Here is a 10,373-nt window from a genome sequence, read left to right on the forward strand (position 1 = left end):
GTGAATAAATAATGGTCAAAATGCGGCTTGAATTATCAGACTTGCGTTATAGAGCATAAACGACGTGTGTTGAGCATCTTCAATGTAGTGTTTTCCACACATAATGTCTTGAAACTCCACAATCAACACGAAATCCATCTTATTTATCATATTTAACATGTTTCTTCTCATTTCACTCCATATTATGTACTTGACCATTAAAGCCTGAAACAAGAAGAAAACAAGCATAAATCTGCGCTAAACAATCCTAAATAACTAAAAACATAACATAAAACAATCTCTAAAACAAACCTAAAGTGAACCTAACACCAGAAAAAGACAAGGGGCCCAAGGAAGAACCCGCCAAAGCCGCCAACGGGTCGAAGCCCAATTGCAACGGCAAAGGCAACGAGAATGGCAATGGTAAGAATGGTGGAAAGCGGGAGAGCAAAAAACCCTCGACCTCCGAGAGTAAGTGCCCCAAAGGTAATCAGTATGAACCGAGATTTACCAATTACACTGCCCTTGTTGAAAGCTGAGCCAAGGTCTTCCAGGCGACCAGCTCAAGCGTGCCCTACACACGACCCGTACCAATAAGAAAAGATATCTCCAAGAGAGATTCAACAAAGTTTTTTCGTTTTCATAACGACTACGGGCAGGACACTAATGAGTGTAACCAGTTGAATGACGAAATTGAGTTCCTAATAAGACAGAGAAATTTAAGAAGATATGTACGAGCTGCGGGAGGTTCTTAGCGAGAGGCTCAAGGTGGCAATGAGTCGGCGCCTGCACGCCAATGCTCGCCACCTTTACAGCCAACTCCCGTGGCAGGTACCCTACTCACCATCTGCGGAGGTCCACATCTTGCAGGAGATAGTGGGAAAGCGAGGGAATGATATGCTCGAACCCTGCGCCACGACCAGGACATCGAGATGATGAGTGTTGACGATCGAGCACCAAAAGAGGCTCGAACAGAGGAGAACTCATCACCTTCTCTGACGACGACGCCCAGCACGTGCGATTCCCACACTCTGATCCGCTGGTCGTGGACGTACATATCGCGAACATGATGGTGAAAAGGGTGTTGGTCGATACAAGAAGTTTGGTCAACATCCTGTACAAGTCTTCGCTGGAAAGGATGAAGTTGTCCGTGAAAGACCTGGAGCCGTGCAACCAAACCATTTATGGTTTTTCTGGAGAAGGGCTCGCCCCAGTAGGGTTGATTAGACTCCCAGTCATAGCAGGCACTACACCTGCTAACAGGACATTACTCACTACTTTTATAGTAGTTGATTGTCCTTCAGCGTACAACGCTGTGATAGGGAGACCAATTCTGGTCGACCTGCGAGCCGTCACTTCTATATGGCACCTCGCTATGAAATTCCCAACGGACGCAGGGGTAGGATGCGTGTTGGGAAACCAGAGGGAAGCAAAGGAGTGCTACAATGCCTCGATCACCAAGGCAAAGAAGGGTGTATCGAGAGATGCCACTGGGAAGGAGTTGCAAATGGCAATTGATGTTCAAGCCCGCTCGGGTGATAATCTCACTAAATAGGGCGTTGCCCAAAGTGAGGATAAGGACTTAGGTCCTCACTTTGGGGATTTTGAAGAAGAAGTGGGACCCATCGAGGACCTTGAAGTGGTCCAACTCGATGAGGAAAATCCGACCAAAGTTGTGAAAGTTGGTAAAAACTTAGAGACAACAACAAAACAAGCACTGGTGGAGTTCTTAAGGAGGAAACAGGATGTCTTCGCCTGGCCGCATAAAGACATGGTCGGGATAGATCCTGCAGTCATCAGCCTTGTCCTAAACATCGTCAAAAGCTTTCCACCAGTGCAACAAAAAAGAAGGCCTTGAAAGAGGAAGTCGAGAAGCTGAAGGAGAATGGGTTCATCAGGGTGGCATTTTATCCATCGTGGGTCTCTAATCCCGTACTAGTGCCCAAACCGAATGGCAAGTGGCGTATGTGCGTGGATTTTACAGACCTAAATAAATCCTGCCCCAAAGACTGTTTCCCACTCCCGAGGATTGACCAGCTGGTCGATGCCACTGTAGGGCATGAGATCCTCTCATTCATGGATGCATACTCCAGGTATAATCAAATAAGAATGCATCCCCCAGATAAGGATCACACAGGCTTTCAAACTGATACAAGGCTCTACTTTTACAAGGTGATGCCCTTCGGTTTGAAAAACGCTGGTGCGACTTACCAGAGACTCGTCAACCACAGGTTCAAGGAGCTGATCGGCACAAACATGGAGGTTTACGTTGACGACATGTGGGTTAAATCGAAGAAAGAAAAAGGGCATGTAAGGGATTTGCAGGAATGCTTCAACGTCTTGAATAAATATCGGATGAAGTTAAATCCCCTTGAATGCTCCTTCGGAGTAGGATCAGGGAATTCTTGGGATTTATAGTTAACTCGAGAGGAATTGAAGCTAATCCCAAGAAAATAAAGGCCCTGATCGAGATGAAGTCACCAGTGAAGATTAAGGATGTCCAAAGCCTGACCGGGAGGATTACTGCTCTTAGTAGACTCATTTCGAAATCGACAGACAAATGTGTCCCATTTTTCAATCTACTCAGAGGCAATAAGATATTTGAATGGACAGATGAGTGTGAACAGGCCTTTCAAGCACTAAAAATGCATATGGTGCAACCACCCATCCTGTCAAAGCCGGTCGATAAAGAGACTCTGTTCATCTCCCTGGCAATCACGGATTACGCTGCTAGTGCTGTTCTAGTAAGAGAAGAAGAGGGTGTGCAGAAGGTTGTCTATTATGTAAGCAAAAGGCTGGTTGCAGCAAAGTTGAGGTATCTCCCCATCGAAAAGTTAGCCTATTGTTTGGTTTTGGCCTCTAGGAAGCTGCGGCCTTACTTCCAAGCTCATCCAATTACGGAAATGTCACAAGTGTCAGAGATTTTCTAAAATCCCACAAGAAGCTCCCAACGAGTTAAAGCAAATACAGAGTCCATGGCCCTTCGCATTTTGGGGAATAGATCTAATCGGATCTTTGCCTACAGGAAAAGGTGGTGTAAAGTATGCAGTGGTTGCCATCGACTACTTCACCAAATAGGCCGAGGCTGAGCCACTCGCAACCATAACGACCAAGAAAGTGCTTGACTTTGTAGTCAAGAACATCATTTGTCGTTATGGATTACTAAGGAAGATAGTCTCGGATAACGACACCCAATTTGACAGTGATCTATTCACGGACTTCTACAAATGGCATGATATTATCAAAAGCTTTTCTTCTGTCACTCATCCTCAAGTGAATGGGAAAGTCGAAGCAGTTAACAAAATGCTGAAGGATACCCTCAAGAAAAGGCTTGAAGAAGCTAAGGGAGCATGGCCGGAGCAGTTGCCTGAAGTTCTTTGGTCGTACAGAACTTCCCACCGAACAATAACAGGTCATACCCCATTTTCCTTGGCATACGGGTATGAAGCCATGTTTCCTGTCGGGTTAGATCCACCCCGGCACCGCAGATTAACATACGACCAAGACTCTAACAGCCAGCTATTGATGGAATCCCTGGACTCAATTGATGAGAAGTGTGAACAAGCTCAGCTCCGAGTAGCTGCGTACCAGCAAAAGGTCGCCCGATATTTTAACTCTAAAGTGCGAGAAAGAAAATTCAGTGTTGAAGACCTTGTACTCCGAAGAGTTTTTCTAAACACCCGTTGTAATGCACTAGTTACCCCAGAACAGTTACGGTGATTGGTGAACCGGAAATTTGACCCGCTACCTGAGTCCTTTGGTTAAAAACGTGCTCTAAGTATAATTAACAGGTTAAGGTACAAAACTAATAAAGAGGAATGGATATTTTTCATTACAAACTGCTTTGTAGAGCTAATCAAACATTTACAAGTTGTTATCAGTATAAAATGGTCATTACTGTTCAAATTTACAATCCCGCCGACCTAAGCGGCAAAAATAGGGTAAACCCCCTAGTTCCTCTGAGAACGCCTTGGCCGTGGTGGTCAAGCGGCCGCATATGTATACATCACCACCTAAGCTCTCCACTCAAGGCTGGATGAGCTTTTCTTTCCCTTTACCTGCACCACATAACACCCATGAGCCAAGGCCTAGCATGAAAAGCATAATAAAACATGATATAATATCAACAATGACCGTAATAATCATTCAGGACCAACAGTCCAAACAAATAGGTGACAGTCGCAAAAGTCACTAATATGGGGACAACACCCTTTAGCCATGTGACGATAGGATCACCAGGGCTTAACAACTAAGTGAGCATCTCACTAGCTTTAACAGGAAAGGTGCATGGCGATTAGTCACCAACATAACATTCCTCATGACTCTAGAGTCATAACTATGGAACAACGTTCCCTAGCCATGTGACAAGCAGTCACCGGGGCCATATGCCCTGGCTCTATATAACTACTCTCAGACTAGCCAAGCGCTTATAAGTTCATCGACCTTAGGGTCGGTCCAGTGTTAATGCCTTAGAGCCATTCAACACTGATATTGATTAGATCTAATCTTCATTCGGCCCTGCGTTCAGGACGTTCATGCCGTTTCTGACTCTTAGGTCAGTATCCCTGACTAGTCAGTGCCATATACAAGTAATCAACATTCACTAGCATTTAATATGCAGTCCATGTCCACATTTATTAAAAAACATGCCTCAATAGCAAACTCGCATGTCACATATACACAGGGTGCAATTCTCTTACCTCAGATTCGAGCGAGAAATATAATAAGGACGACCCCTGAGAACGATCGATCTTTTAGTTCCTTATCGGTTACCTAATCACAACCAATTATAACCTCCATTAATGAGAATCCACAATATTAGGGCCTTAACCTAGGCACCACTCTCAGGACCTCGAAACATGCCCACACGGTGAGTAGATTCGATCCCGGGCCTTAAGGATTGAAACCCCAAGTCAAAAACCCCTAAAAACACTCAAAACGGGACTTAGAAGGAACAGGGTAGCGCTACAGCGCTCAACCCCTAGCACCCCAGCGCTAAACTCAAAACCACCAACATGCCAAAAACCCTCCTGAGGAGCACTGTAGTGCCCTAGGGTGGGCGCTATAGCGCTACCTCCAGACCAGCACTGCCCTGAACCAACCTTCTTTAACTCCTTCGATTCTAACCCGATTCCCAAGCTTCTAAATCCCATTCTTAAGGCCAAATGAACCCAAAAACAATCCTAACACACCCCAAACATCACAAGCATGGGAACCCTAGCCAAAACTCCCAACAAAACCAATAATTCACCCTAGAAATCTCAGCTGCAAAACAAAACCAAAACAAGGCAAACTAGAGAAATCTATGGTTAGAAACTTACCCAAAGCTCATCTTATGATGCTATTCAATGGTAAAACACACTCCCAAACTCCCAAGGCTTGATTCCCAAGCTTGAATCCTCAAAATTGGTTCAAAAATCACAAAGAAAGGTGAAGAGAAGAAGGTACGGGAGAACTCAAAATCTTACTCTGTTTTTACTTCCTTCTTTCAGCTATCAAGGGATATATCTATCCTAGGGGTGAAATGTCCATTTTACCCCTAGGTCAATTAATTTTTTCTAAAGGCTCCCAAGGGTATATTTGGTACTTTTCTCCTATCTCGTTAATCATAATTAACGCTCTCCAATTCCCGCTATTCTTGATAATCTCAAACACCAATAATTCACATCCCGTTACCCTTTAATACCCGGTAACGCTCTAAACATTAAAATCACTCCCGTTACCTTATTGTGACTAAACCGTTGATCAATATTCCAAGATCATCTCATGCCGAATAGCTCGAACAAACCCACATTATAATGTGGTCTCAACACATATCATCGACATGCATACAATTATACCCTCAACGGGCCAAATTACCATCACACCCCTGTAATTAAAATGTGGACCCACACGCATGCATTTAACATCATATTTTACTATAATTCACATATACATGCATAATATCTTTTAATGGCTTAATTAAACAAGTATGGCTCTCCCGGCCTACTAATCCCGCCATTAAACCACACCGGAGAAATCGGGGCATTACAACTATCCCCTCCTTATAGAAATTTCTTCCTCAAAATTTACCTGAATAGCTCAGGATACTGATTCTACATGTCTGACTCCAGCTCCCAGGTTGCTTCCTTGACCTTGCTGTTCCTCCACAACACCTTAACCAAAGGTATCGTCTTGTTTCTGAGGACCTTATCTTCTCTGTCGAGTATCTGGACAGGATGTTCCTCATAGGAGAGATCTGCCTCAAGCTCCAGATCTTCATAGCTCAAAATATGATTAACATCAGGCACATACCTCCGAAGAGCTGAAACATGAAATACATTATGCACGATCAATAACGCCAGAGGCAAAGCCAACATGTAAGCCACCTGACCAATCCTCTCCAGGATCTCAAATGGACCTACATATCTGGGACTCAGCTTGCCTATCTTTCCAAACCTTCTCACCCCTTTCCATGGCGAGACTCTGAGGAAGACATAGTCTCCTACCTGGAACTCCACATTCCTGCATTTGGTATCTCCATAGCTCTTCTGTCTACTCTGAGAAGTAAGCATTCTAGCTCTAATCTTCTCAATGGCCTCATTGGTCCTCTGAACTGCCTCAGGACCTAAGTATCTCCTTTCACCTGTCTAATCCCAATGAATGAGAGATCTACATTTCTTACCATACAACATCTCATAAGGTGCAACCCCAATGGTAGATTGATAACTGTTGTTGTAAGAGAATTCTATCAAAGGCAGATACTTACTCCAAGATCCACCAAAGTCCAGCACACATGCTCTCAGCATGTCTTCCAATATCTGCATCGTCCTCCCAGATTGCCCATCTATCGGAGGATGATAAGCAGTACTGAACTTCAGCTGTGTCCCCATGGCTTTGTGCAAACTCCCCCAGAACTTGTAAGTAAAATTAGGGTCCCGATCTGACACGATCGACCTAGGCGCACCATGGAGTCGCACGATCTCTCTCACATAGAGATCTGCATACTGGTCAACTGTATAAGTAGTCCTCACTGGCAGAAAGTGAGCTAATTTGGTGTAGCGATCCACTATCACCCAAATAGAATCATGCTGACCAACAGTCCTGGGTAAGCCCACCACAAAATCCATTGTGATGTCTTCCCACTTCCACACTGGGATATCCAGAGGCTGCAATAACCTTGCCGGCCTCTGATGCTCAGCCTTGACCTGTTGACATGTCAGCACTTAGCCACATACTCTACTACATCTCTCTTCATCCCTGGCCACCAATACAACAATCTCACATCCTAATACATCTTCGTGGTGCCTAGATGCAAAGAGTAAGGTGTAGTATGAGATTCATCCAGAATCTCACGCCTCACTGTAGTGTCTAACAGAACACATATCCGCCCCTTGTATCTCAACAAGCCTAACTCAGACACTGTATAATCTCTGGACACTCTAGCAAGAACATCCTCTCTAATCTTGATCAGCTGTGGATCACTCAGCTGACCCTCCTTAATCCTCTCTAACAGCGTAGAATGTAGCGTGATATTAGCCAACTGGCCCACCAACAACTCTATACCAGCTCTGGTCATATCATCAGCTAACTCCTTGGCTATTAGCCTCACACCATGAACCTGCCCCGGACTCTTCCGGCTTAAAGCATCAGCTACCACGTTGGCCTTTCCTGGATGATACAGGATCTCATAATCATAATCTTTTACTAATTCCAGCCAACGCCTTTGCCTCATATTCAAGTCTTTCTGGGTGAAGAAGTATTTCAGGCTTTTGTGATCTGTATAAATTTCACACTTTTCTCCATAGAGATAGTTCCTCCATATCTTCAGAGCAAAAACCATAGCTGCTAACTCTAAATCATGAGTAGGATACCTCTTTTCATACTCCTTCAACTGACGAGAAGCATAAGCAATTACCTTCTCTGATTGCATCAAAACACAACCCAACCCTTGATGAGAAGCATCACAGTAAATCACAAACTTTTCTTGACCTGTCGGAAGACTCAGAATCGGAGCTGTAATCAACCTCTGCTTCAGTTCCTGGAAGTTGTTCTCACATTTATCTGACCACACAAATTCCTGGCTCTTGCGTGTCAGCTCAGTCAATGCACTTGCTATCTTTGAGAACCCTTCCACGAAACGTCTATAATATCATGCCAATCCAACGAAACTTCTTACCTCAGAAGCATTCTTTGGCCTTGGCCAATCTCTGACCGCTTCGATCTTTGCTGGATTCACTTTAATCCCCTCCTTACTGACAATGTGTCCAAGAAAAAATACATGAGACAACCAGAACTCACATTTCTTGAACTTAGCAAACAGTCTGTGTTACCTCAGTCTTTGTAGAACCAATCTCAAGTGATACTCATGTTCTGACTCTGACTGAGAATATACCAGAATGTCATCAATAAAGACAATCACAAACTGGTCTAAATAATCCTTGAACACTCTGTTCATCAAATCCATAAAAGCAGTAGGGGCATTAGTCAATCCAAATGACATAACTAGATACTCATAATGCCCATACCTAGTACGGAAAGCTGTCTTGGGTATATCTCCTTCCTTGACCCTCAACTGATGATAACCAGAATGAAGGTCGATCTTTGAGAATACCTTATTGCCTTGCAACTGATCGAACAGATCATCTATCCTTGGCAAAGGATACTTGTTCTTAATTGTCAGCTTATTCAGTTCCCTGTAATCAATACACATTCTCAGAGAACCATCTTTTTTCTTCACAAACAGAACTGGCACACCCCAAGGTGAAAAGCTAGGTCTGATTAAACCTAAATCCAACAGTTCTTGCAGCTGCACTTTTAATTCTTTCAACTCAGCTGGGGCCATTCTGTAAGGCACTATAGACACTGGCTCCATCCCTGGTGCCAATTCTATAACAAACTCAATTTCTCTATGCAGTGGCAACCCTGGCAAATCTTCTGGAAACACATCCAGAAACTCATAAACTAACCTGGTATCTTTTGGTCTCACTGGCACGACCTGAGTGGTATCAACCACACTGGCTAAGAATCCTATGCAACCTCCTTGCAATAAATCCCTAGCCCTCAATGCAGAAATCATGGGAATGCGAGGTCCATGCACAACACCAATAAACACAAAAGGATCCTCACCTTCAGGCTCAAAGGTGACCATCTTCCTTCCACAATCAATAGTTGCCCCATACTTTGCCAACCAGTCCATACCCAGTATCATATCAAAGTCAGTCATAACTAACTCTATCAAATCCACTAACAACTCTGCCTTCCACTGTCAGTGGCAAAGATCTGACCCACCTCCTGGACACCACTAACTCTCCAGTGGGTAACAAAGTACCAAACCCCACAGCATAGAAATCACAAGGTCTACACAATCTATCAATAACATTACTAGCAACAAAAGAATGTGTAGCACCGGAATCAATCAACACATTATAAGGGGTTCCAGCACTAAGAAGCTGACCTGTAACAACTGAGGGAGAAGCCTCAGCTTCTTCTTGAGTCAACACGAACACTCGAGCTAGGGCCGAGCTGTCCGCCTTTCTAGGTTCTTCCTTTCTTGCCTTAGGGCAATCCTTTTTAAGATGACCCACTGCTCCACATGAGAAGCAAGCCTTTTCCCTACACTCCCCCAAGTGATGCCTCTTGCATCTTGGGCACTTTGGATAAGACTTCCAGACTTCACTGCCTCCTGGACGACCCACAGAAATACCACGGGGCCTCATGTCAGGACCTGGAACTGGGAAGGTGTCAAGAACCTTCCTCTTCTGATCACTGGGGCCTACACCCCTACCAGAACCCATGAATGGAGGACTTGGCCTCCTGAAATCCTTTCTGGCTACACTGTCACACCAGATCTTGATCTCTGCACTCTCAGCTGTGAGTGCCTTCTCAACCACCTGTGCATAGGTAGTGACCCCTGCCACAATGGTGATACGTACATCTCGGGCTAACCTGGGCTGTAGCCCCTGCAAGAATCTCTCTCTCCTGGTCCCATCATTGGGCACTAGCTCCTCGGCCCAACTAATTAGTTCCCCTGCCACAAGGCATACTCAGTAACTAATTAGTTCCCCTGAAGTAGCCTAATAAACTCCTCGGCCTTCGTCGCTCTAATAACATCATTGTAATATTTTTCATTGAATAGAGTCTGAAACTCTTCCCAAGCCAAAGCATTAACATTCTTGGTCTGGGTAATCACTTCCCACCGAATCCGGGCATCCTCCCGAAACATATAGGTGGCACAGGCCACCATCTCATTACTAGATACCCTCATAAACTCAAGGATAGTGGTAATCATACTCATCCATTATTCAGCCTTGGCAGGATCTGCACTGCCCTCAAATACTAGAGGTTGTTGCTTCCTAAACCTTTCATACAAAGGCTCCCATTTATTTCCAACCTCAGGCAGGTGCCCAGCTACT

This window comes from Humulus lupulus, chromosome 9 (genome assembly GCF_963169125.1).
Source record: "Humulus lupulus chromosome 9, drHumLupu1.1, whole genome shotgun sequence".
Taxonomy (NCBI): Eukaryota; Viridiplantae; Streptophyta; class Magnoliopsida; order Rosales; family Cannabaceae; genus Humulus; species Humulus lupulus.